Source organism: Mesocricetus auratus, unplaced genomic scaffold (genome assembly GCF_017639785.1).
Source record: "Mesocricetus auratus isolate SY011 unplaced genomic scaffold, BCM_Maur_2.0 Super-Scaffold_100004, whole genome shotgun sequence".
Classification (NCBI taxonomy): Eukaryota; Metazoa; Chordata; class Mammalia; order Rodentia; family Cricetidae; genus Mesocricetus; species Mesocricetus auratus.
The window spans coordinates 34,298,269-34,326,045 of record NW_024429189.1 but is presented as its reverse complement, the minus strand read 5'-3'; the positions used below and the strand labels follow the sequence as shown (position 1 = coordinate 34,326,045).

At 37.1% G+C, this 27,777-nt stretch overlaps 1 protein-coding gene across 4 annotated transcripts in view; it reads right to left on the bottom strand.

Moving 5' to 3' along the window:
- LOC101843810 (sodium channel protein type 2 subunit alpha) overlaps nucleotides 1-24,623 on the bottom strand; it is a 132,514-nt gene extending 107,891 nt beyond the window's left edge. For 3 of the 4 annotated variants that reach the window (XM_021232913.2, XM_040745473.1, XM_040745476.1), the window contains exon 1: nucleotides 24,392-24,623. The gene's annotated coding sequence lies outside the window, so the exon portion shown is untranslated. Of the gene's footprint in view, nucleotides 1-23,891; nucleotides 24,009-24,391 lie in introns of those variants that run through there. The other variant, XM_040745475.1, reaches the window with a different exon arrangement.
- Nucleotides 24,624-27,777: the final 3,154 nt, after the last annotated feature.

Below are 27,777 nucleotides of genomic sequence, written 5' to 3'. Positions count from 1 at the left end.
TCTGTAAGGCCATCTGAATTATCTCCAGTCAGAAATGAGTTTCATTCATTGCTTACGGTGGAATTTACTAACAACAACAATAATGTTAATTCAAAAAAATTAGAGACATTATTTTAATTAATATCAATTTGGATAGCCATTCATACACATATTGGTATTTCTCATCAATTGTTTCATCAAGTGATTGACTTCCTTGAGGTTAGGTTGCATTGTTTGAGTCCCTGACACATTTGGGGGATTAACCCCTTATGGGGTGCCTGGCTTGCAAAAGCTCTCTTCTATTCTTTGGGTTGTCTTTTCTCTCAGGGCATTGCTGGTGCTGGCAGGCAGAAACTTTCCAGCATATGGCAATCCTGCTTGTCTGTATTTGGCTTCTTTTTTGATGTATTTGGTCATCATAACCAACAAGATCCTGTCTCAGGTCAGTCCCATGAAGTCTTTCCTCTGAACTATATTTTAGTAGCTTTACTGTTCAAGTAAATCTGTTTTAAGTTTGATTTTATATATGGTGTAAAATTAGGGTCCCATTTCATCCCACTATATATGGATAACCAGTTTTCCAACTGTCATTTATTGAATGGATTGTCCTTTTCCTATTTTGTTGCACTTTTACTAGAATTAGTTACAATGAACATATGACATACTTCTGGGCTCTATGTTTCGTTCCACTGGTCAATGTGTCAAACTTCATGTCAGTGGCATGATGCTTTGATTACCGTAGTTTTACGTTTTATTTTATTTTTATTTTACTGAAAATAGATTTTTTTCATGCAATATATTTTAAAACAAGTTAGCAAAATGATTATAGCTTTGATATTTCTGCACACAATTGCTTTGTTTGTTTGGGTTTAGTGATTTCATATAACCTTAGAATGTAAAAGCATTTTCTATATAAAACATCATTGCAATGGTAGAATGGATTGCAGTGAATCTTTGTGTTGGTTTCTGAAGACTAGATATTTAAGCATGCTACTTCTCCAAATCTGTGAACCAGTTGTCTCCCTATAATTACTTGTGTCTTCAATGTATTTGATTTACGCTTATGGTTTGCATGGTAGATATCATTCATCTCTCTCCTTATTTTTGTTCCTAACTATTTTGTGATATTTTAAATAGGATTGTTTTGTTGATTTCTTTGTCAGAGAAGCCATTGCTAGTATATAATAATTTCTGATTTTCATTTTCTAATTTTGTATACTGTTACTTTATTAAATTATTTCATGATTACGTCCATGGTTTCTGTGTAAATGTCATCCCAGGAGTTCTTGACATAAAAAATGTGTCATTCATAGAGACATTTTATGTCTTCCATTTTTGTTTCAAGGGTTTTTATTTCTCTTTCCTGTCCCCTGGCTTTGGCTAGGACTCCCAGCACTGTACTAATTAGAACTTATGAACATGAGAAACCTTGTCTTCTCTTTACTGATTAATATTTTAATTTTACATTGAGTCTGTAGAAAGCAATCTACAGACTCAATGCAATCACCATCAAAATTACAAAATCACAGCACAATTCTTCACAGACCTTGAAAGAAGAATTCTCAACTTTATATGAAAAAAAAAACACCCAGGATAGCCATGACGACCCTGCTCAACAAAGCAGCATCTGGAGCCATCACCATCCCTGTCTTCAAGCTCTAATACAGAGCTATAGTCATGAAAACAGCTTGGTATTGGCACAAAAATAGACAGGTAGACCAATGGAAGCAAACTGGACACCCTGAGATTAATCCACAAACCTATGAACAGCTGATTTTCGACAAAGAAGCCAAAATTATACAATGGAAAAAAGATAGCATCTTCAACAAATTGTGCTGGCATAACTGGTATTGGCATGTACATGTCTATTGCCATGCACAAAACTTAAGTCCAAATGGATCAAAGACCTCAACATAAATCCACCCGCACTGAACCTGTTAGAAGAGAAAGTGGGAGGTACCCTTGAACAAATTGGTACAGGAGACCACTTCCTGAACATAACACCAGTAGCACAAACACTGAGATCAAAAATTAATAAATGGGACCTTCTGAACTGAGTAGCTTCTGTAAGGCAAAAGACACAGTCAGCAAGACAAAAAGGCATCCCATGTGTTGGGAAAAGATATTCACTAACCCCATGTCTGACGGAGGGCTGATCTCCAAGATTTACAAGGAATTCTAGAAGCAGTCTCCAAAACACCAAAGAATCCAACTAAAAACTGGGGTCTGAACTAAATAGAGAATTCTCAATAGAGGAGACTAAAAAGGCTGAGAGACACTAAAGAAAGTGCTCAACATTCTTAGCCATTAGGGAAATGCAAATCAAAACAACTCTGAGATATCATCTTACTCTTGTCAGAATGGCTAAAATCAAAAACACCAATGACAGCTTATACTGGAGAGGATGTGGCAAAAGGGGAACACTCATCCATTGCTGCTGGGAGTGCAAACTTGTACAGCCACTTTGGAAATCAGTATGGAGATTCCTCAGGAAAATGGGAATCAGCCTACCACAAGATCCAGCAATTCCACTGTTAGGCATATACCCAAAAGATGTCCATCCATACAACAAGGACATCTGTTCCACTGTGTCCATAGCAGCATTATTTATGATAGCCAGAACCTGGAAGCACTGTAGATGTCCCACAACTGAAGAGTGGATAGAGAAAATGTGGTACATTTACACAATGGAGTACTACTCAGTGAAAAACAAAACAATGGAAATCCTGAAATTTGCATGCAAATGGATGGTACTAGAAGAAACCATCCTGAGTGAGGTAATCCAGTCACAAAAAGACAAACATGGTATGTACTCATATATGGATTTTAGACATGGATCATGGGAGTGTCGGACTACAATCCCAGTGCCAGTGAGTCTGGGAAATACGGAGGTTCCCAAGAGATATACATGATACCCCAAAGAAGTGGAATGAGGCAAGCTCTCCTGAGCAGATTGGGAACATCGGGGGAGGGGAGAGGGAACCAGGAAAAAGAGAGATGGAAAAGAGGTGGGGAGAAGAAGACATGGGGGAGCAGGAAGGTTGAGTCGGGGTAAGAATAGAGGAGAGAAGGATGAGAGATACCATAATAGATGGAGTCATTATAGGTTTGAGGAGAGAGCTGACACTAGTGAGATTTCCAGAGATCTACAAGGATAACACCAACTGGCAAACTAAGCAATAGCGGAGAGTCCACATTAATAGTTCCTCCCTAATGATAAGGTTGATGACTACCTTATATGCCATCCTAGAACCTTCATCCAGTGACTGATGGAAGCAGAGACAGATACCCACAGCTAAACACAGAACTGCACCCCTGGAACCCAGTGACAGAGAGGGAAGAGTGATGAGCAAAGGGGTCAAGACTGCTGGTGAAACCCACAAAGACAGCTGACTGGGCAAGGGGGGAGCTCTTGAACTCCAGACTGATGACTGAGAGGCCATGAGGAAAGTGACCCAGACTCCATGAATGTAGTGTCAGTGAGGAGGCCTCAGAAGTCTCTGGGCCTTGGGTAGTAGATCAGTGTTCCCTATAGTGTACGAATAACTTTGGGAGCCCATTCCACATGGAGGGATATTCTCTCAGCCTGAACACATGGGGAAGGGCCTATGTCCTGCCCTGGATGAAATGATAGGCTCTGGAGATCCCCCCCCAAGGAGGGCCTCACCCTCCCTGGGGAATGATGTGAGGATTGGGCCTGAGACTGGGGGGGGCTGCTAGAGGAACAAGGGGGGAGGGGTGGGAGAGGGAGTTGGGATTGACATGTGAAGTATTCATGTTTCTAATTTAAATAAATAAATATTGAAAAAATTATTTTAATTTTACATGTAGAATATTACATTATTAAGTTAAATGAAAATGATTGTTATCTCCGTAGATTGTCCATCCAGGTGACCTTCAAGCTGATATATTGTGTCCATGGGGTGGACTTGCCTCCTGTTTTGCTAGACACTGAGACTTTTCAAAGAATATGATTCAAGCTAGTAACATGATCAAAATTATTTTTAGATACTACTCAAATATGGTGGTGGTGGTGGTGGTGTGTGTGTGTGTGTGTGTGTGTGTGTGATGCTTCACATGTTATAAAAAAGGCAAAATGAAAGCCCAGGGGGAAAAAACAATAAGGATCTACATCCAGGAAAAAACAATAGAGATTAAGGAGAGATCATTCCTAGGGTCCCTTGAATAAAAACTGACTCCAAAGTTCTTGTGTGTGGGTGCTGGATGTGGATAAAATAGAAACTTTCTGTGACTTTCCTAACCCTCATTATACCTTTCTTCATTTAAAAAATGTAGTCTCTTTAAACACACATACACACACACCAAAACAAACCAAAAATAGTATCAAGAAAGAATGCCTCACAACTTCCTATTATGCTTAAAGGAATATTATGGAATTAGGGGTGGAAAATTATAAGATCCAGAGTTGGAGAGGACTAGGCTAAAACAGCATCTTCTACACATGAAAGGATCATTACATTCACAATTTTGAAAGAATTGTGTTTGACTCCACAAGACTTGCACAAGATCAAGCCATCCATGTTCTAGTACTGCCCAGAAGAAGTGCACCAGCTACCACCCCTTGCTGGGAACTATGGATGGTTGCTGTCTGCTAGAGGAGAGTCAATTTTCCTTGGCAGTGTAGTCTGAAATGGCAGTGCTTCAATAGATGGTCACACACACACACACACACACACACACACACACACACACATTAATTAGAATAATAGGATTATATGATTAAAGACTAGCTGTGAAGTTGGAGTAGAGATGTAGTGGGGAGAATCTAGGAGGCATTGAAGGATATGAACTGGAAATATGATCAAAATACATTGTAAATGTGAGTTAAATTTTTTAATGAAATTTTATTTACATTTAAAACAATCTTATTTTATACACCAATCTCAGTTCTCTCCTCCCATGGTCCTCAGCAACCCCCCATCTTACTCCCCATCCACTCCTCAGGGATTTTGAGGCCTCCCATGGGGGATCATCAAAGTCTGTCACATCATTTGTGGCAGGACCTATGGCCTTCCCCATATGCACCTAGGCTGAAATGGTGCCAAGTGGTCTAAGGTGCCAGACTCAAGGCGTGAGTTAAATTTTTAAAGAATAAAAACCATTTTGTTTAAAATGTGTTATTTTCAATAGTGAAATCAACATAGTTTTATTTAAGGAAAAGACCAATATTTTTAAAATTTCAAATTGATTTAAAATCAATATTTTAAAATTCAACAAAATGGTTGAGTTAAGGGATAGAGTAGAAGACTATGTTAGATGTTATAGATGGACACAGAACACTCAAGAGAAAAGTCTCCTTCTATCACTTCCAGACAGGATTAGCATTTGTACAAAATATCAGTTTGCATTATGTTTTCACTTGGGACATGTTTAAGTAATTATCACCTAAAAAACAAAGCAGAGGCCATTTCATCTGAGAGGTAACCAAAGCACTCAAAGGCCATTCCCATGTCCAGATTAACCAGTCCAGACAATGGCAGATAATTACACAGATGATAAAGCAACACTCCAATGTGAAGGAAAACTAATATTCATTCCCTTTTTGAAACACAATCAGCATCATAAACACATAAAAAGTATCATGACCAAATCACATCATACTCAATCTCACCTCACAGGTATAACCCAACTGAGATGGGATGGGTTAGAAAACTTTATTTTTCTAAGTGATAAGAGAATGGGAACCAAACTCAGGTCATTGCAACTGCTTTTACCTACTGAGCAACACTCCCATCCCTTGAATGGAATTGTCAAAACAACAGACTCTATAAATTAAAAGGCATCATTGAAAAGCACCCACATTAATGGAATAATCCCAAAAGCAAACATATACCACTGCTGCTAGAGAAAGTACAAGTAAATGAAAAAACAAAACAAAACATTGATCTCTAAGAGCCCAAGCAGAGAGAGCAATCCTCTTTGTGTTATGGACACATCTGCCTGGACTCTTAGGGAAGTGCCTGGACCCTACCCTGAATGAAATGATAGACTCTAGATATCCCCTATGTGGAAGGAATTGGCAATAGGGTGGGAGGATGGGGGGGGATGGTGAAGGGGGTGCGGGAGGAGGGGAGAGAGAGGGAACTGGGATTGATATGTAAAACAAGCTATTTAAAATTTTTAAAAATGTTAAAAAAAAACCAAAAAACACATTGATCTCTGGTAGGGAAACACCTAGCTTCCAATGGAAGGAAAAAAAAGCAGGGGAAGGGGTTTCAGGGCAAAATGTTTGTGCACCAGCTGAAATTGACTTTCTTAGAAAAGGGCATTTGGAAAGCATCTTCACACAGCCACAGGTGTGGAAGCACGCTACCAACCCATGTGTTGTGGAAAAGTGATTCTGAGCGCAGTTAGTTCCACTGAAGAGAGAGGGAAGGGGGAAAGAATAACTCAAAGAACTTTAAGGGGGCATGCGGTCCAGTTAAACCACAGAGCCAAGTGCGAATCACTGTCAATGGAACTAAATCACAATAGGAAAAATGTTCCTCAGAACGTTGTTTGAAATGACAAAGTACATTGGCTGGCTGGTTGGTTGCTGTTGGCAGTGCTGGAGATCATATCCAAGGCTTCAAGCACACCAAATCAGCACTGAACTACATCCCTAGTCACATATATGTGAAAAAATTGTTGTGTACATTAGTGGTAGCTAATAGTTATTGTTTCACTTATGACCCTTATAATTTCTTTTTAGGGTGAAATAACAAGCACAAAATAATACACGTAAATGCAGGAAAAAACAGAGGGAAATAAAAGATTGTTTGGTAAAAATCCATAAGACTAATAATAAAAAAACCGAGGAAAAAATCACAACTGAATGTAGAAACAACAAAAAAAATTACCAGACAAGAAACCAAATATACCAACCCATTATAATAAATTGTGAATTGTTTGATTCACATTAACTAATAAAAAGCACCAAATTAGATCATAATGCAAGGGAGGAGCAGATGCTGTTTATTCAAAAGAAGCATGGAACAAGTTTGGAAAGTTAAAAATAAGATGAGAGCAAAAATACATCAGTCAAATATAAACAAAAATGTAGGTTTTTGCAAAGTTATTTGAGACAAAATATGTATCCAGGAACAAAAAGTTTCATATACAGATAAGATACTTTTCTATCAAAATGGCAACTTTTTAAATAAAAGTATCCATAAAGCCACCAAATTAGTAGCTGTAGTTCATTATACAAAACTACTAGAAATTCCATGCAAGTGAAAGATGTATAAATTATTCTTCCTTAGTTTTTTGGGAAATCAATTCTGCAAGCCGAATGTGGGAATTAGAGATGTTATCAAAGTTTTTTTTAAACAGGAATGAATCAAACATTACTGCACAATGAAAATCCCTTTTATGATTTTTCAAACTGACCAGTTATAAAAGAGAAAAATAATAAAAGCCCAAGTCCTGCAGAATAATGCCTCATCTCTCCTTAAAAGGAGTTTTGATTTTTGAGACTGGGTTATGTATGACAAGTTGGCCACAGACTTATTAGGTGACCAAATAAGACCTTGAGCTTCTGATCTCCGTGCCCCAGCCTATCCAGTGCTGGGGTGACAGCACTATGTACAACGCTGAGTGTGCAGTACAGAGGACAAACTCAAGGCTTTATACTTAACAGGCAAGCATTTTACCAACTAGGTTACATCCTCAGCACACAAAGAGCTAACTTTTAAAGTAAACACTTTGGGAACTTTACCCAAGAGTTTTGGCTACAATACATGAATCAAACTAACATCTGAAACAATCAAGCAATCAAAGTAATCTTTAAAAAAATCTTTGCTCACAGGATAGCTCAGAATTATAGGACAGATGTAGTCTTTGAGGGATGTGGTGATAGCGGTTTTCAAAAAAACAGTTCACAGACCTTATATGACTCTTTACTTATTAAAGCAAAAACCCATCAACCATTCTTTTCAAAACGAAGGAACCAATCATTTTGAATAAAGAGCAATAAACTTAAGAGCGCAAGAAATCCATAAATCAGCAAATAGAATAATCCCAGATGTATCTAAAGACCTAGTCTGTGAAACTTCCCATAAAATGAAAATTAAAAAACTATTAGTTTTAGTTTAAAAACCAAGGGAAATATGCAACCAGTAAATGAGAAAAGCAGACAATAGCTAAATGCAATAACAGAACCTGCTTTGAAAAACTGTGTTAAATTCTTTGAAATTTCGTAGGAAAAATGGGCTGTGAAAACAAAAACTGTTAAAATGATGCAGGAAAGTGTAAATATAACAAGACAAGTCACAAGGTACAGAACTACTTTAAAACAAGATTTTAGTCAGCATGGTGGCACACACCTTTAATCCCAGCACTTACAAGGCAGAGACAAGAGAGTCTCAAGTTCAAGGATAACAAGAGCTACCCAGGGAAATCCTGTCTCAATTGTCTTTTAAAACAAATGAAACAAGGTTTTTATATAAATAAGTTATTGAAATTTAGTTAGAAATATTTACTTTCACATTTTATAAACTTGTTCAAATCCATAAAACATAGAAAATAAATTACTTACAATAGTTTCTAATGCAAATGATAACCAAAAGATACCAAATGTACTCTCATAAACAAGATCCACAACCAAATTTGTCATTAAAGATAGGCATAATACATTTAGCTACAATAGATAAAATTTATCATGCAATTAGTACAATACTGTATTAAAATCTGGTAAAAAAATAGGAAAGCAGCTACAACATTAGAATTGTGAGAATGAAATGCTTTATTTTGGTGTGTCTAAAATGATTATGAGCTATATACAGATTTTCTCTTTTTCTTTTTTTTTGTGAGATAGGGTTTCTTTGTAAGATAGTTGTCCTGTAACTAGCTCTGGCCTTGAACTCACAGATATTCACCTGTCTCTGCCTCCCGAGTGCTGGGATTAAAGGCATGTGCATCACCACCAGGCTATGTCCAGATTATTGAAAGGTATTTAGTAAGTATCCCATCTACTTGTTCGAGCAATGAAAGAAATCTTACATGGAGAAGTCGTCCACCTCAAAGCAAACTTTTCTCCATACATTGTTCCATTAATGACAGTGAAAGAATATGATGAAGCCTTACAAATACATCATCAAAGAATGAAATATTTCACCATTAATATTTTCCAAATTCACTGAGTGGTGGTGGCCCATGCCTTTAATCCCAGCACTCAGAAGGCAGAGGCAGGTGGATCTCTGTGAGTTCAAGGCCAGCCTGGTCTAGAAAGCAAGTTCCAGGTCAGACTCCAAAGCTACACAGAGAACTCTGTTTCGGGAAAAAAATCCAAACACTAGAGTCTAAGAGAGGGTATTGATGTAAATGTAATAATATAGAAGCTTAAAATTGTGAGCATTGTAGAAGAGTATAAAAATTATCATGATTATTTACAGACAGACCTTATACTTAGAACTAAGCGAAGAGAATAAGCTGAGAAATGGCAAAACTGGTAGGAAATATTGTAATGGAAGTATATACCCATACTTCTTAGTAGATATGGTCCTTTGAATGCTTTCCATCACCTGCATCTTGCCTTTATAGTGAAATAAAAATACAGACTGTAGTCTGAAGCTCAGCTTTTGTAAAAGAGTATTTAGCAAATGCTAAGGGATATGTGTGGTCCATAGTGCAAATACACAAATCTGTTCTTAGGTGGAAACACCTATGAATACACACACACACACACACGCACACACACACACACACACACACACACACACACACTCCTAGCATAGCTGTGTTCTAATGAAACTATGAACACTCAACTTCAAATTTAATGTAATATGTATACAACTTTTTCAAATAAAACAGAGAATAACCATGGATTGCTAGATGCTGTTCCAGACTCCACATGGCTTAAGAGGGTTGTAAGAAGATCTGTTCCATGTTAGTGCAGTTTAAGGATGGTATAGCCAAAGCCTGCATTATGATGTGAAGAATGTCACAAACTTCTCAGAAGAGTGCTGCTTCCAAATGCCTAACAAGAGGCAAATCTGAGCATCCAGAAAGAAGGGCAAGCAGAAAACACTGTTAGATCATGAAGCAGGGATATCGCTTTACTAACTGGAATAGCAGTACATTCTTCTTTAACATTTATCCTGGTTCTCTGTGAAATGTAACAAGAATTTCTCTCCAGACATTTCTCTATCAGAGTCTCAATGGGTACACAAACCACTCAAAGGACCAGACACCAGGCCCAGCAATAGATGGTCAACACAAAACGAACTCAATAGTGTTTTTGGAAATATTTTGTCACATAAGGCTTTGTCTGGAATTTTATTATTAACCTTACAGGTCTTTTGCTTATATATTATGGTTTCTCATTTTGTTTTCATGAAGTTCACATGTGTGTGAATGTGTGTGCCTCTGCATTTGTACATGTTTCTTGTGCTTTTTCCTTAGATCTTTTTCCTGTTTGGTTTTTTTTTATTTTTGCTTGTTCATTTTTATCTTATCCTATTTTATTATCATTTTAAAGGCATTTTTGTCTCTAATTAGAGACAGAAAGTATTTGCACGAGTGGAGATTTGGGGAGAATCTGGGAGGAGTTGGGGGAGAAAAATGTAATCAGAATCTATTGTATGAAAAGAATATATTTTCAATAAAAATAATATTCCAAAATAAAACATTCTAAGGAAAACTAATTTATCAAACTTTTTGTTTTAATTGCACATTTAGTGGGTTTTAAAAATAAAAATGCAATTATTTAAGAACAGTATACATTTTCATGGAAATAACTAATGAATAATATGAATTGTTGCCTTTTATCTGTAAATATTTAAACAGTATATAGTTTTTAATCCTCAATATGTCATATATTTTGACCAATGGAAATGATCACAAAGAATAGATGGATTTTTTTCAAATATATTTGAATCATTAGATGTTTACATCTTAAAGAAGATGCTGTCTTTCTCCCTTTCTCCTTTCCATTTATCCCAGGAATAGCAATAATTAATGATATCCTTAAGTATACAGGTAATGTAGATTTTGTGCATAGGCTATTTCTAAACCCAGATTTTTGTGTTCTATTTTTTATCTCTATGGATCTGCCTTGCTTTTATTTATTGATTCTTGTTTGCAGAGTTTATACAGACATCAAAGCATGATTCTTCCTGTATAGGGTTTTTTTTGTTTTTGTTTTTTTACGAGACAGGGTTTCTCTGTGTTGTTTTGGAGGCTATCGGTCCAGCCTGGCCCCGAACTCACAGAGATCTGCCTGCCTCTGCCTCCCGAGTTCTGGGATTAAAGGCGTGTGCCACTACCGCTCGGCCAGTATAGGTTTTTTAAAATTAATTTTTGTTAGCACACACAACACTTGGCATCATTGTGACACTGTTTTTTTAAATTTTCTGCCTTTTCCAACTTTCTTTCCTTTTCTTCCTCCTCTTCTTCTCTCCTTGTGAATTCCCTCCTCCACAATCACAAATTTTATTTCCTCATATCATAAATCATAATATAAGAGATAAAGTTTACATTGTTGGTCTTTCTGATGCTGGCTTATTCCATTGTCCATAATGACCCCAGTTCCCATAGAATGACATAGTTTCACTATTTTTTTAAACCACTTTCTTTTATTTTGGAAAAACTTTCACTACACATTTTTAGAGAGCAATGTAAAAACCAAAGATGTTATCCCCAGAACAAATACATCTGAAATATAGTAAATGATCTTTCTTCCATTTGTTGTTCATTGCTAATTCTGGATTTCAAAGTGTCATGGTTTCTGAAGAAATTTTATTCCCTCAGTTACTTCTAGGATAGGGAAGCCACATTTTCTTTAGCCATTCATATATTTATGGGTTCTAGATTATTCTATATCTTCAATATTTTTATTTATCTTTGTATTATGTACATTAATTGCTGTTTTGTTAGCATGTATGTCTGTGTGAAGGTGTCAGAATCCTTGGAACTGGAGTTATAGACAGTTGTAAACTGCTGTATGCATGCTGGGAATTGAATCCAGATCCTGGAAAACATCCAAGGTTCTTAACCACAGAACCATCTCTCCAACCCCAGCATATCTTGGTTACTGTGAACAATGCTTCAGTAAGCACGATGTGCAAGAATTATTGAATGTGTGGTGTACTGACTTAGATGCTTCAGGTATATACTTGTGAGTGCTTTAGCTGGGTCTATGGTACTTCTATTATTTCTTTGTGTTTATCTTTAAAAGCACGATAATTCATTTATTACAAAATCTAAGCCCAGATCAGATGTCTATCTCTGTGCACTTTATTTTGCCTAGGAAATTTCTAACCTGAACAACTACTAAGTTATGCAACTTCTAATTCCTTTGTATCCTTTGATGTTAAATGTGGTTTGGTAATACCTAACTCCAAGGATCATCGTGATGATCAAATAATTGCAATGTTTTTAAGACAAGACTATATATCAGTAAATGTTTCATAAATGTTAGCTATTTGACCAATATAATTATTGCAGAAATATATGACATATCCAAAAGGTAGAATTTAATCAAAGGGATTAAACCAATAGTAATAGAGATTCTTAGCACAATAGTTTCTGGATTCTGCTAATTATTATTTCTTCTTGTTTCCTATGCCGCTAACCCAGGGTGTGTCATGCTTTCTTTCCTCTTTGACATTTGTGAGAGGGAATGTTTGACAAATGTAAGAAAATCAAAGAAAAGCATAATAGTTGGAGAAAGTGAATAAGAGCATGATGTCACTGACTAGATAAATAAAGTGTGCTCTAATTTCTGCAATTAAAGATTTGAAATTATTGCTAGCTCCACAATCCTTGCAGTCAAGATGCCAGAAGAGTGTTTCATTCTACATTCATTTCCCCCCTGGAAGCTTGGTAGTTGGTCTTTGTATTATTTAGGTTGAAATTATGATGGAGGGAGATATGGACTACATATGCATACAAGGTTTGTGTGTGTGTGTGTGTGTGATTAATTCCATTACTGAATGTAATGGCTGGATTTTTGGGGGGCTGTTTTTTAAAATTTAGCAATAGTTAAAGTCATTTGGAAGGAAGGGGTCCTAGTTGAGAAAATGCTCCATCAGATTGCAGATAGGCAACTCTGTGAAACATTTTCTAGATTAATGATTGCTGTGGGTGATGTGGGAAGATACAGCTCACTATGAGCAGTAATGCCCTTGGGCAGGTAGTCCTGGAGTATATAAAGAAGCAGGTGTATGGGGAGTAAATCAGTACACAGCATCCCTCCATGGTTTCTGCTTCATTTCATGCCTCCAGGTTCCTTCTTTGAGTTCCTGCATGGGCTTTCCTCAATGGACTGTAACCCAGCGTATGTAAGCCAAATAAACCCACCTTCCCATCAAATTGCTTTTGGTCATGGGCTTTATCTCCCATAGCAATAGAAATTGAACTAAGACACTGGGTATGAAAGTTGCTCTGTTATGGAGTTAGAAAATTGCTGGGAGAATGTGCACACAGAAGAGACAGACAAACAGAAAATATGAGTACAGTAATCATTAGTTTCTTCCAACAATTTATATATAGTATGTTTGTTTCACTGTACATATCAACAGGAGTGAACTGAAACTAAAATCAAATTAAGAGACTATTAAACTATTAAAGGCGCATCCATGAAAGGAACTACTATGACTTAATCCAGTAACCTACTTGAAGCAGGGCACATTTACAATACACGCACAAGACATTTCAAGCAGCATCTGGATTGAAGCTTCTAATAACTCAGCTTTTAGATGCACTGATGACCTCCCGTGGAAGTCAGCTGTGATTATTTATTGTGATTGTCATCTTGATTGAACTGAACAGTGCCTAGGAGGCCAGAGAAGCACACCGTGGTGTGTCTGGGAAAGTGCTTCCAGAGACAATCAGCTAGTGAGTGCTCTGACCTAGTGAGTTATTTAATCCACCTATGAATTGCAGGTTTGAAAGGACTGCTCTTTTCAAAGGTTAGAAGAAGCAGATCTCTGGGGAGTGTATCTTGTTCCACCTCCATCCTTCTGCCATACTGCTCTGCTCCCTGGCTGCGATGGATTGGATATTACTTTACCACCACCACCAGCAGCAGCAGCACAGTCACCATAAACAGGAGCCTCTGACACTCTAAGTTAGAAGAAGTCTTTCCTCTTTTTACACTATTTGTGTCAGGCATTCTTCAGAGCAATTGGAATGCCAACTAACACAGCAGTGTGTGACGGTTCTTGGTACCTTAGTGGAAACAAAATCTGTCTAACTAATGTCCAAAATTCCACTTGAGAGATAATAACTTGGGTACATAGATGCCTAATCTATATTATAACAAGTACAAGTACAGAGATAGGTGAGGGTAATAGACATTTTTTTGCATGTGATAACAGAGAATCCTATTAAGGAAGTAATATTTGGATTATAGTAGGTGATAATTAGGAGGTAATTTTGCCTATATTTAAGTCACCAGATATTTCTCACTGACACTCTGAAGTTTAAAAGGTATAGAAATACATTCAAAGGACACTTTTCAGTAAATGCTCCTATAGAAGTATTGAATGTTCTGGGGCTGGACCAACTTGAGTTTTATCCCTAACATCCACATGAAAAAGATGGGCATGGCAGCGCATGCCCATATAGCACTGTGAAGGCAAGGGCAGGTAGGTGTGTGCCTGAGACATGACTCAGTCGCCCTGGCTGGAGGTGCTGGACTTCAGATTCAACGAGAGATTCTAACTCAAAGAAAAAGATAAAGATCTAGACAGAGACTTGTTATCAATGTCTGATCTACACAAACACACATGCACATACGAACAAACGTTATGCTTTCTTAACTTTTTTAAAAAATGTATTTATTCTGGGGAGGATTAGATTGCACCACAGTGTGAGTGTGGAGGTCAGGAATCTGTTCTCTCCTTCAACTATGTGGTCCCCAGGATTGCATTCAGGTGGTCAGGCTAGGCGACAAGTGTCTTTACTGCGTGAGACATCTTGCCTACTCAAGGAAAGTTTTATGCTTTTTATTTATCAAAAACAAGTATCTAGTGGCTGGATGTTGGTGGCGCACGTTGGAGGCAAAGACAGGTGGAATTCCATGAGTTTGAGGCCAGCCTGGTCTACAGAATGAGTAGTCCAGGATAGCCAGGACTACAGACAGAGAGAAAAAAAAAAACAAGCAAAGCAAAACAAACAAAAAGAGAAAAAAGTATCTAAACTGAGATTTAGAATAATACACAAATTTTGACTCTTTAAGAGAATCAGTTGAGTAATTTTGATTAAATAATGATGGTTTCTAAAACATACGGCTGTAAATAATTTTATTATAACTAAGAAATTGAAGCACAAAAACCATAAGGTCAACTGTTTCTCTTAAATTAGTTAAATTAAACAGCAAATGTACCTCTTTTGGCTGCCCACATTCCTTGATCAGAGTTCACATTTGTACCTAAGTTTTTAACTCTCATATTATTTTTGTATATGGAGGTCTTCATATACAAAACCTATAGGCCTAAATTTGCATTTAAAAACTTCCCAATTAAAGTATTTTGATGTTGATAAAGGTATTTTCTGTTCATTTAGTTCACTAAGTTGCACCATCTGAAATCTCTGACATGGAGAGGTAGCTAGCCATTAAAGGCATTTGCTCCTTTTGTAGAGGACCAGTGTTTAGTTCCTAGCACCAGCATGGTGGCTCATAACTGTTAATAACTCTTGCTCAATTGCCATTTGATGTCCCCTCTGGTCTCTGTGGACACTTTGGGTAAATGACACACAGAAAAACATACAAATATTCATACATATATAATGAGTAAATCTAGGAGAAACTTAAATACTGAATTGCTTTGGAGACTGTCCTAGAACTCAAAACTTAAGTTCTGATAGCATTCCTGTGAGTTATTTTTACTTTAGTTGACTTATTTTATCTAAAACTTGCTGAGGAATAATTGCTGAATAACTAGGGAGCTTTTGACCATGGGCCATGGACCTTATTCCAGAAGCTACCATCACAGACTGTTCCCTGAAGTCCTGTGGACAATATATACCAAGTGGAGCACAATTTCCTATGATATGATTGCTATGGGTCCAAATCAGTAGTCAGTATGATTTACTGACCATTATTCTTTACAGAATAGACTTCCATAGGAAGTCAGTCTCAACATCTACAGAATTATGTCATTTCTTGTGACATAACAAAACTAAAGACTCAAGTGCCACTCAGGGTTTTGACTGCTGATCTGTCACAGCCAGTAGCTGGGAGAGCTTGTCTGAATGTCCTTTCTCTAAATGATGAGCCATTTTATATTTGAACTTCTGACACTTAGGGACTAAAATTATGAATAATTGATCTCGGTAAACTGATTCAGCTTAAGCCTTTCTTCTCTCAGTCCATGGAAGTAAGACTCTCAAACATCACCAGTTTGCCATGACCAGTCCACACTTTCTTCTTGAGAACTTGTTAATAAATCACATTCTTGGTAATATGCCACACTGCATATTCCACTGTCTATAAAACAAGTCTTCATAACTAACAACGGTTGCATAGGTCTAAGCACTTGTGTAGCAGATCTTAGCAGTCTGGAAGTTGTTGATGTCAATGCAAAAGCCACAGATTTTATCTTAAAGAAAGTCGTGGGCAGTTCGTTCTGGAGTCATTTTAAGAGGCCATGGCCTGGGAACTCAATTTAGGTTACCTCAGATTCCATGTTCTAAAACAGGACTAGCTTCATGAAGTTTTATATTCTTGCAGAACAGAGAAAGTCACAAACCAAGGGAAGTTTAAAATGCATTGATGGGTCCACCAGAGAGCCATCTACAGCAAGATGTGGGAAGCTGTTCTATAGGCCCAGGGGGCTATGTGATGAGATTCTGTTAGGTGGCCATTTAAGTTAGTAGATTCCAGAAGGTTTTCATCTATTACTCACAAGATGTTAGTTCCCAGACAGAGATTGATAAAGAATGACTGTTCCAGAGGGCCAGAACGAGCCCAAGGTAAGTAGTCTCTCGTGCCCCAGCATTCCAATCTCTCCTCAGTACTGAGAGTCCAATGGGCCAAATCAATTTCTGCAGACAAAGCTTCTTTTCAGGAGTTTTTGTTAATATCAGACCCTCTCAAGTCTTCAGTCCTCAGGAGACAAGCAAAGCTAAACCCATCTAAGGTAGTAATAAATGCTGGGTGATAAATGACATCAGCAGCACCCTCTCTAGACAGCTAGCGTTTATGTTTTAGGTATTTCACATTTGACATCAATTATTCACAGGAAGGAAATAGTGTGCATTTTATCTTTAAAAAATCCAATGACAAAGTCCCTCCTTTATCATGACAGTCCAACTCCTCACACAAGCTTCATAAGAATTCTGTTATTCCATTGTTGTCTTCTTATGCGTAGCTCCCAACCCAAGGTGCAGGTAGGGTAAAGTTACACACAGCCAGCCACACAATTGCTGATGCCATCCAGGCATGCTAACATGGAGAACACAGAATCTCAGCCAATTCTATATAGCAACAAAAGGCAGGATCTCAAAAGTGGAATAGTATTTGAAACAGTTAAAACACTTCTTGATTTTTCCACCCTCAGGTCAATTTATTCTATTACAATTTTCCCCTCTAGCAACTTCAAGTAACATACTAAAATGATAATATTTTTAACTGTCAAAACTTTTTAGTACATTCTGATACAGAAAACAAATTGAAATATGCTTGCCTCAAGCATACCTTAAATCCCAGCACTTGGGAGTCAGAGACTAGTAGATCTCTGTGAGTTCCAGGTCAGTCTGGCCTGCAAAGTGAGTTCTAGGTCAACCAGAACTACATAGTAAGGTCCTGTTTCAAAAATAATCTAATTTTTTTTAACAAATTAGAGATATATTTGCCTCATAAACTCTCTGAAAGTTTCAAAAATTTAATTTGAAAACTGTCCATATTAGCAATCAACAGTGATGCTATCTTCATAACAAAGGCCTCTAATTTTTAATTAATGATCTTAAATGAGTTAATGAAAAATATCATACAGAGATATTTTACATCTTTGAATTGCAAGGAAACATGATATTGTTGTGTGACTGTTAAAGAGAGCAAAGAAAACACATTGATTTTTTTTGGTTTTAATAAGATTTTATACCATGGTCCTGATTCAAGTAATATTTTCCTACATTAAAACAATATTTGAATAGGCACCACTCTATTGCCAATGACAATCACGTTTATCATTAAAATGTAAATAAAACTTTGATACCTTGAAATCAATATAATATGCAGTTAAATTATTCAGATTCTTATTTTCCTTTATTGGTATTATGAATACTTATGAATTCTGAAAATTAGGATTCTTTGTTAGACAAAAATATGTCAATAACTTTTTATGACTTTTATTTTAATTGTATTACTTTTGAGAAAATACACAAGAATGTATTCTAGAGATAACAGGCACTTAAAGAAGCCATGTGTAAATTCTACATAGACAGCATCTTAAAATGAGGAGTCTCAGCCAAGCTGTGGTAGCACAGGCCTTTAATCCCATCACTCCAGAGGCAAAGGCAGATGTCTGTGAGCTCAAGGCCAGCATGGTCTACAGAATGAGTTCCAAGACAGCCACAGATACACAGAGAAACTCTGTCTCAAAAAATTTTAAAAATGCAAGGTCTCTGTCCAAAAGTTTGGGTTTTGATTTTAACAAAATTGCTTTTGCTTTGAAATAAACTTATCTGCAACTGGCATTGGTATTTAAAGCCCATTGAATAAAAAGTATTAATAATTTATATTCAAAGAAATGACATCAGGAAAAGTAACAGGCCTTTTGTTTTTCAGATGGTAGAATCTGAAAGTGGCCAGGGATTTATTACAAAGACTTTCAATTGAAATTTTCGGCTACCTTTAGATGACTTTTAGTAGACTTGGCTGGAACAGCAAGCTGAGGACTATCATTGTGAGATTTATTTTGTGTTCTGACACCTATCTTAAAGTCACAGGCTTCTAAAATAGGTGTTTGTAAAGGTAAATAACAACAAAACCAAACAATTAGACCCTTTGGAAGTGCTCCAAGCTGTGAAATGATCACTTAGGTTTGCTTGTGGTTAATGCTTATCTTAGAACCTCCAGATGTCATAATCTTTCAACAGTCCATTGCCTGTGTTTAGCAGATGTTAGTGGGATAAGATCGATTTAATCTTTCCATTCCTAACAGTGAGATACCCATCCACACATTCAAATGCTAGTCTTAATTACAAGGACATAAATTCTGTAGATGGCTTTAAAACCAACATTTTTTAAGAAATAACTTAGACCAGCACTCGGGAGGCAGAGGCAGGCGGATCTCTGTGAGTTCGAGGCCAGGCTGGACCGACAGCCTCCAAAACAGAGAAATCCTGTCTCATAAAACCAAAAAAAAAAAAAAAAAAGAAATAACTTAGAAACCACATATGCAATTCAATTTGTATTTTATTGTATTAACAAGGTACTGAGCTAAAGATTCTCTCACTTAGAAGAGTTAGAAATTAACTGAGGTATTTGTGAAGAGATCTAGGCTGTCTTCAGGAAAAGGCAAGAGGGAGGCAGATGACAATGAGCAGCCTTTACTGTGTTGCCCAGCATCAGCCCCAGGGGAAGGAAAGCCATCAGTAGGCACACTGGATCTCACATGCTATCTTCTGACTTCCTCACTCTGACCACACAGAATACAGTGGTCTCTGGAATCCAGATGCCATACTTGGTTCTAAACTGAACAAAGTTTGGCTGAACTGAGAGAACAGCTCCAATATGAAGGATGAAATTCTTCCTCAACGTCTTCAAGGCATCACCTTGCCATTCTAGGACTGACTAGAGATCAACTCTAAGGAAGAGCGAGGAGAATTCTGGCCCTGCCAACAGAAGGAAGAGGAGCTCTGGTAGGAACTTCCACAGATGTCTGTAAGGGGAGTTTATGAACATGCAGAGTCTGTTTTTCTCTCTACACACACCCTGGTTACAGCACCAATGAAATGAGAGAGTGAAGGAAAGAACTTGAACAAACCATTCAGAAGTGGGTAAACTAGCCCAGAGTACTGATATGGTGTATTAGTTAACTTTTTCTTTTGCTATGATAAAACATCATGACCAAGACAACTTATAGAAGGAAAGATTTTCTTTGGGCTTATGTTTCCAGAGGGTTAAGAGTCCATCATGGCAGCAAGGGAAAAGTACGACAACAGTAACAGAAGCTGAGAGCTCACCTCTTAAACTGCAAGCATGAAACAAAGTGAGTGAACTGGAAATGGTGACAGTCTTCACACTCTCAAAGCCTGCCTCCAGGGACACCATTTCTCCAACAATGCTGTACCTCCACAAAGAACAGAACCACCTGGTGAACTGCCCAAACATCTGGGCCTGTGGAGGATATCCCAGTCAAACCACTATGTGTATGATAGGTATGCACTGGAGCAACCAAGAGCAAGTTTTAAGTGGTACTTGCTGTAAGAGGAAGTGGATGGAAATGAGTGTGACAAGCTTGCCGTGAAGCAGGGTTATTAATCACTCACTAAAGGATTAATGTGACCAAATTGTGCTCTGCAGGGAAGTGTTTTGCTACTGAGGATTAATTATTCTTTCAAGAAAGTCCATATGCTACTAATGTCCCTTTCTGAGGAATCAATAGATTTAAAGAGATCATACGTTGTATCATACAGACAAGGGCAAGCCACTCAAAATGACTTCCATAGAATTATTTTGAAACATTACCCACCTCTTCCATCCTTGTGAGTTGGGGTTTTTCTTAAGATTTGTTTTTTATTTTTATATGTATGGGTGTTTCGCCTGTATGTATGTCTGGGCATCAAGTGTGTTCAGTGTGCACAAAGGCCAGAAGAGGGTGGTTGATCTCCGAGAACTGGAGTTTTACATGGTTGTGAGTGGCCGTGTAGGTGCTGGAAATCCAACCTAGGTCCTCTGGAAGAGGAGTCAGTGCCCCAAAACCTCCTGGTCTCATGTTTCAAACACTCACTGAACTCCTTTTCCTGTCTCTCCTAACACTGCAACTGCTACTTCTCTCCTTAATTCTTCTCCAATGACTTGTATACTTAGTTTTCTTTGATTCTAACCAAAATGAATTTTCTTCAAGTGTAGCTTCCTCTACAGACTGTAGAGCACCATCTTAGCTTTGATTTGTCAGTTTCCTTATAGTTAAACAGACTTCTCGAAGGTCTCAATTCTCAGTTAGTCCTCAGAGCCCCTTAGTCAATGGTCAGTTTATTAATGTGTTAAAGTCTACCTAAGACTTACTAATCAGAACTAAGTCCATTGCTTCCATCCTGCTGCCTTGTCAACCAACTGCTTTAGCGATTTTCCACTGTTTCTGATTCTTGTTCAGAAATACAGTTTATCTACTGCGACTCATCATATTGGTAATCGTCTAGCCGTTCCCATTACTTCCTGTAATGAACTGGTGTTCTTTCTAGATTTCCTTCACCCTCCAAACCTGAAGATTATGTCCCAGTTATTTAGCTCAACTTCTGCACCCTGTAGATTGCATTTATGTGAGATTTGAATAATCTCTATGACATCATGTAGATTCCAAAGTTCAGACTAAACATATAATCTAATATCTAGACATTAAATTTTCTCTTGGAATGGCACTGAAAACCAAATTTCTTACTTTGCATTTTGTAGCTAAACCAAAAGAAAATAGCAACAAAATGAAATAATAAGGTATAAACAAAAATCTATAAATACATTGGATTATCGTTAATTCTTCATAATTTTCCTGTTCAGTTTCCTTCTATATAGCCACTATGGCTAAAATGAGCAAATCTATATTGTTAATTTATAGTCAACTTTTTCAGAAAAAATCTAATTATGTTTAATCTTCAAATTCATTTTTCCTGAGAGTTCTATCATCAAAAGCTCTGAACCCGAGTTGTTGCACAGTAACTAGCATAAAACAGGCCTTCACATCCTGGTCCCACTCACTTTCCCCTTTCCTTCATTCCATATTTTGGTGTTTATTGTATTTTAAGCAATGGCAGTATCTGCACATGTATATTTCCATTTAATATTTATTTAGTTTTTAAATTTTTGTTTGTTTGGTTTGTTTATTCAAGACAGTTTTTCTCTGTGTAGCCCTGGCTGTCCTGGTACTTGCTTTGTAGAACTCTCAGAGATCCACCTGCCTCTGCCTACTGAGTGATGGGATTAAAGGTATGCACCACTACATCCAGTTTATTTAGTTTTCTTGTGTGTGTGTGTGTGTGTGTGTGTGAGCACGCGCACATGGGATATGTGAGCGAATAATGGTGAATAGGCATATGTGCCCCAGAGTCTAAGATAAAGTGTCACATCCTCTGAAGCAAATTTCTTTTTTTTTAAAGATTTGTTTTATTTTTAAATTGTGTGCATGTCTGTTAATGGGAATGTCATGTGAATACAGTATTCAGTGAGGGCAGAAGAGGGTGTTGGATCCCTTAGAGCTGGAGTTATTGAAAACTACCAGCTGCCCAGAGTGGGGGCTTGCAACTGAATGCAGGTCCCTCTGCAAAAGCAATACTCACTGTTAGCCACTGAGTCACCTCTCCAGTTCCTATAAATAATTTTCAGTTCTTGCCATGAACCATTCTTGGATAAAGACACAATATTCTACAAATATGTATATAGACACGATACATGCTAATCCCCTTCTTTTCTCCAGATATTGAAAAAGGAGTACATAACCTGTACCCTGTACCATCTAACTATCCACAAATTACTCTTGCTATATACAGAGTACTCTATAGTATAGAAGAAATAGATTAATGACCTTCTATAAGGCTGTCTATGTCATTCATGAGCAGAGGCTAGGCTGTATGCCTAGCCTAAAGTGAAAACACAATATTAAGGAATACAATCTCTACTACTGTCTAATTGAGCTGTTTTCTTGTGGCTATCGGAAAGAAACCTGAGAAAATTTAGCTCTGCATATGATAGTCCATTAAACAATATACACTGAAAAAAGCTGTTTTACAGAATTTACCAAGTCAACCTTTCCCAGAGTCAATATCAGCATACCTGGAATATGTCATTTATGTATGTTCACAATAATTGCTATAGAAAATGCTGAAAACTGCCAATCAGGATGCTAACCTTACCTGCTGCTTTTAATTGAGCCTGGACTCTGAGTTTAATAATCTACCTAATGTAAAATCCATGTAACCTGCCAGCCACTGATGCTCTTCAAATGGAAGACAGATGCACACTAAATAAAAATCTGTGATTCTAAAATCATCCCTTGCATTGAACTACGCATAACTGAAAACTCTTGTAGATTCTACATCGCCAAATTATATTTTTTCAATATTCCTAAACCTCTCAGGAAACACACAGCTTTCACAACCTCAGACACAGCAAACTACCTTTTTATAGGAAAATGATGACTGCGCTAGAAACATCCTGAATGCATGCACCCCACTGCCTGCCACATACACACACACACACACACACCACACAATACACACACACACACACACACAGACACACCACACAATACACACACACACATGTCTTCACCAGAGGGAGTGAAGCAGTTAACAATCTTACAAAAATATTTTTATATATTTTAAAAATTCATTAACATCAAGACAAATGTTGAGACGTATTTTAACCATGGCTCTTGAATATGACATTTCTATATTTCCTTCTCTGACTGATTACACTGATAACCATAAAAGAACCTTTATGTGAAATCATAAGAAGCAGGGGGAAGGTTGTTGCATGCTGTTTCCACCTCCTGAGTCACTCCACTCTTTAGCACAGCTAACATCACATGACCTAAAACCATTTAAAATGTGAACACTTTCCCCAATATGAACTATTCCAAATGTCCACAGCCCTTTTTTTCATAAATAACGAGAATCCATCTCCCCCAGCAATTAATTAGTTTTCACTGCTCTTCTCATATGGGGGAGGGGAGTTCAATGCTGTTACTCAGAATCTATTAAACACATTACATCAATCTTCACTCGTGGGGGAGAAGTGACTTACATACCATTCTGAAAGGTTAAAACAAAAGCACACGGAATCCCAATCTCCCAGCAGCAGCAATCGTTCGAAAGGCCTTGGGCTCAGGATGCTGTATTGCCTCTGAGACTGTGATCAGGGGGCTCAGCCGTGGGTTTCGGCAGAACCACTGCCATGTTAATCTGCTTCGTTACATCTCTATGATTTGTACAACGCATTAGGCATCAGTATTTCCCTTGTGAGAAGAAGGCCCATCCCTCACTCTAAAAGCATTTCTTTCGAAGTTAAACAAATACAGCCACTGACACGAGCCGCTGAGAAGCCAAAGAAACATTAAAATACAACATGGCACAGCCAGTGATCATTTTAAGCACAGGAAGGTTTTTTAAAGGCAGAACAGCCAGAATTAGAGCATTTGAACCTTTTAGGTTTGAATACAAGATCACAAAACACATTTTAATTTAAACGCCATTATTTGGCAGAATAGTGATTCACCGTTGCGACAAAAATAGAATCATGCTTGCTTACCTGAAATAAAGGGAATGGTAATCATAGCACAGAATCCATGTGCGTTGATGAATCTAACAGTCTCCAATGCAGGTCTCTAGAATTCAGCCTGCAGCAGAAAGTAAAATCTCACTAGTGCAATATCCCTACTAAAGAAGAAAAGCCAACACAGGGCGCTCCCTGCATCCTCTCTGCTCCTGCCTTAGCTTTCTGCTCTGACACTCACTCACTCGATGGTACCCACTGTCTGTTAGAAAACAGCATGCTAAATTAAAATAAATAAATAAATAAATCTAAGGGAGCAGCTTGCGCGACAGCTCCATCTCCTGGTCACAGACGGAATCACTGAAATTCAAGTTCCTTTGGCAGAACCGCATTCAACAAAAAAGATTAAATGGTTAGTGTAGATAGTACAGAATTCTAATGTATTTGAATTCAACTACTCTAACTAGTCACAGATTAAACACTGAGAAGTTGTTATACTATGAATTAAAAAATTAGAGTTCAACTTTTAGGGGTTGCTTGATTTGTTTTTATTATGTTTAAATAAAACCTAAGTTATAACATTACTAAAATTGCTATATGAAAATAATTGTAACAATTAATCTTACTGTTATTAGTCATTTCTTTGTGGAGAAATACGTTTTCTTAACAGATATGTTTGTGGTTAGCACACTAATGAAGTGATGAGAAGAAAAATCTTTAGTCAACTCAAACTTTCTGAAACATTTCAAACTGTACAGGACACCTGAAATGTGATAACTGTGTCATACTATAAATAGGTGTCATTAGGAGGGTAGGAGCGGAATTTAAAATTTCCCACTTGTTAAATAAGTTTAAAAAACCAGTTTTACTGCTTATATGATCTGTTCAATATATATTAGTGTGCTTACTTAATTTTCTACAGTTGTTTATAAAATCTTGGGTCATAACCCACTTGAAATAAAAAAGTTAGATCTGTCTTTGTGTCAGTATCAACTTCATCAAGCAGCATCAGGAACCAAGTCACAGAACCTGGTGCTGTCCACGGTGCTGAAACCCAATACTGGCTCTCTTGGAGTGTCCTAGGATTTATGCCTGCTGAAATCTTGGTTAAATGTGATAGAAATGTTAGTCTCACAAGTTCTAACTCAGGGGCTGGAAAGATGTTTCAGCGATTAAGATCTTGCATTTCTCTTTCAGAGGGACCTGAGTTTGATCCAGAGGATCTGACACTCTCTTTCAGACTCCATAGGCACTGTAATCAGGGGCACAAACTCACAAGCACACACACAGATACACGTAACTCAGAAGCTAAATGTAAGAGGTTCTAAATCATCCCAATAAAAATATTCTCTAACACGCAATTAGTTGTATTATGTTTTATTAATAAAATATGCACACATGTAAATCAGAAGCCATAATGTTAATAAATCTAATAAGGATGACTTTAGCCTTCATTATCTATGTACTTAAGTTCTGTTACATAGATTGTGCCAACATCAATTGTTTTCTTTTTCTCAAATCTTTCTCCTTTCTGATATGATCAAATACTGAGCTGTCACAAATATGAAATACCATTAAAATATTTTAATTAATATTTAAACTTACGGACATTCTTATGATAGTCAATGTAATATTTAAATGTTTCTGTAACAAGTAAGTGTGTCTCCCATATTTTTTAGCACAGATTTACTCCTTAGGAGCACATGCCTAACCTGTCCTGGAATTCTGTATATCTTATAACATTATAAGCTCCTAAACATGCAATATCCTCATTCAATCACCATGTTGTTATGTAGAGCAATGGCTGGGATGATTTCTCTAAAGCGTGGGTTATACTGCATGCTTTTCAAAAAATTCCAGTGGCTACTCACACTCTTCACATTAAAACCAAAGCTTTCCCATGTGCATGCTTGGTGTATTGTTAGCACCCTTGTCTCTTATCTGAGTTTGATATTATCCCTACTCTATCTATTCTGTTTTATTTTTATAGCAACTTCTATTTGGTCACTTCTGTAAGTCTGCATCTTTAATGAATACCTGAAACATGAAGTACTCCCAAATAATGAATGAATAAATGTCAAGAAAAAGAATTCGTACATCACTTTTGTAATTTCCTTGTACAAACAAATGCTTTCATTTTTGTTTTAATTCCTATGTTCTCCTTAATATGCCTGTACAAACTGTGAAATCAATTAAGTAAATAGCAGGCCCTTTTATTAAAGTATCTAAAATATGTTTAGATCACACACACACACACACACACACAAATGTAGACATACATGGAGTGCCTGTTAAATGGATTAATTTGATAATGCCTGTCTTAAAATAAGAGCCCTACATTCTTGGACTGTTTTCAGTGGCATTCTGGCCAAATCTGAGCAAACTGGCATTAAGCAAACCTTACTTCATGCCAGCACTTTCCAGAGTAAGCAGACCTTGAGGTGGCCTTTGAACCTTTGTTCTCATCCAGAACATTTTATCTGTGTTAAGAAAATATGCAAGTTCCTTTCCTAGGTATGTGTATGTTTATACACCTGTGTGTGTGTACTCATATTCACATACACAGCACACTTTTCTTTCTGAAATCGGGTTGAGTTAGCAACTGACTTTGCTAGCTGCAACAAACGCACAATGTGACCTCCCAGTGACATTTTCCTCTTGTGTTCCTTTGTTTTAACCAAAAATCCAAATACTTATTTTATTTTAAGCATAATATTTATTATGTTTTTATTTTAAACCTAGCATTTATTTAAAGTTTAGCAGAAAACTAATCTTATTTTACTTTAAATAAGTTCTGATCCTTGACTAAAGCATGCTTTTCTCTATTTTCTGTTTACCATTTCTCACTCACCTATTCCTATTAGTTATCTGATATGGGGAAAAATGAAACTCATACTGTTTATACCTAGCATTGTTTACTTTTTTCTTGCCTCAATTATTCATATGTAAAATATATGCATCAATGAAATAAAAGTAAATGCGAAATTCCAAGCCACAATTTAATTTATACAGTTTTAGTCACATTAAAGTCTGCAAGCATCTTTTAACATGTCACTGCCAACTCCAGAGAGTTTAAAAATTCTAATTCCATGTCTAATGCTTCTCCTATATTTTGTCCCTCATTAGAGTATCACAGACATTCACAACACAAGGAGAAATTTTTTAAAGATCCATTTTATTTTCAATTATGTATCTGCTTGTGTGCCTGTGTGTAGATGAATGCATACATGTATGTACACATGTATGCAGGTACCCAGAAAGGTCAGAAAAAGACATTCAATCCCACAGAGCTGGAATTATAGGAGGTTGGAAGCTTCCTGATGTGGCTACTGGGAACCAAACTTAGGTCTTCTTTAAGAGCACCAAGGACTCTTAACTTCTGAAGTGTCTTTGCAGGTCCTAAGGAGTAGCTATTTCATACT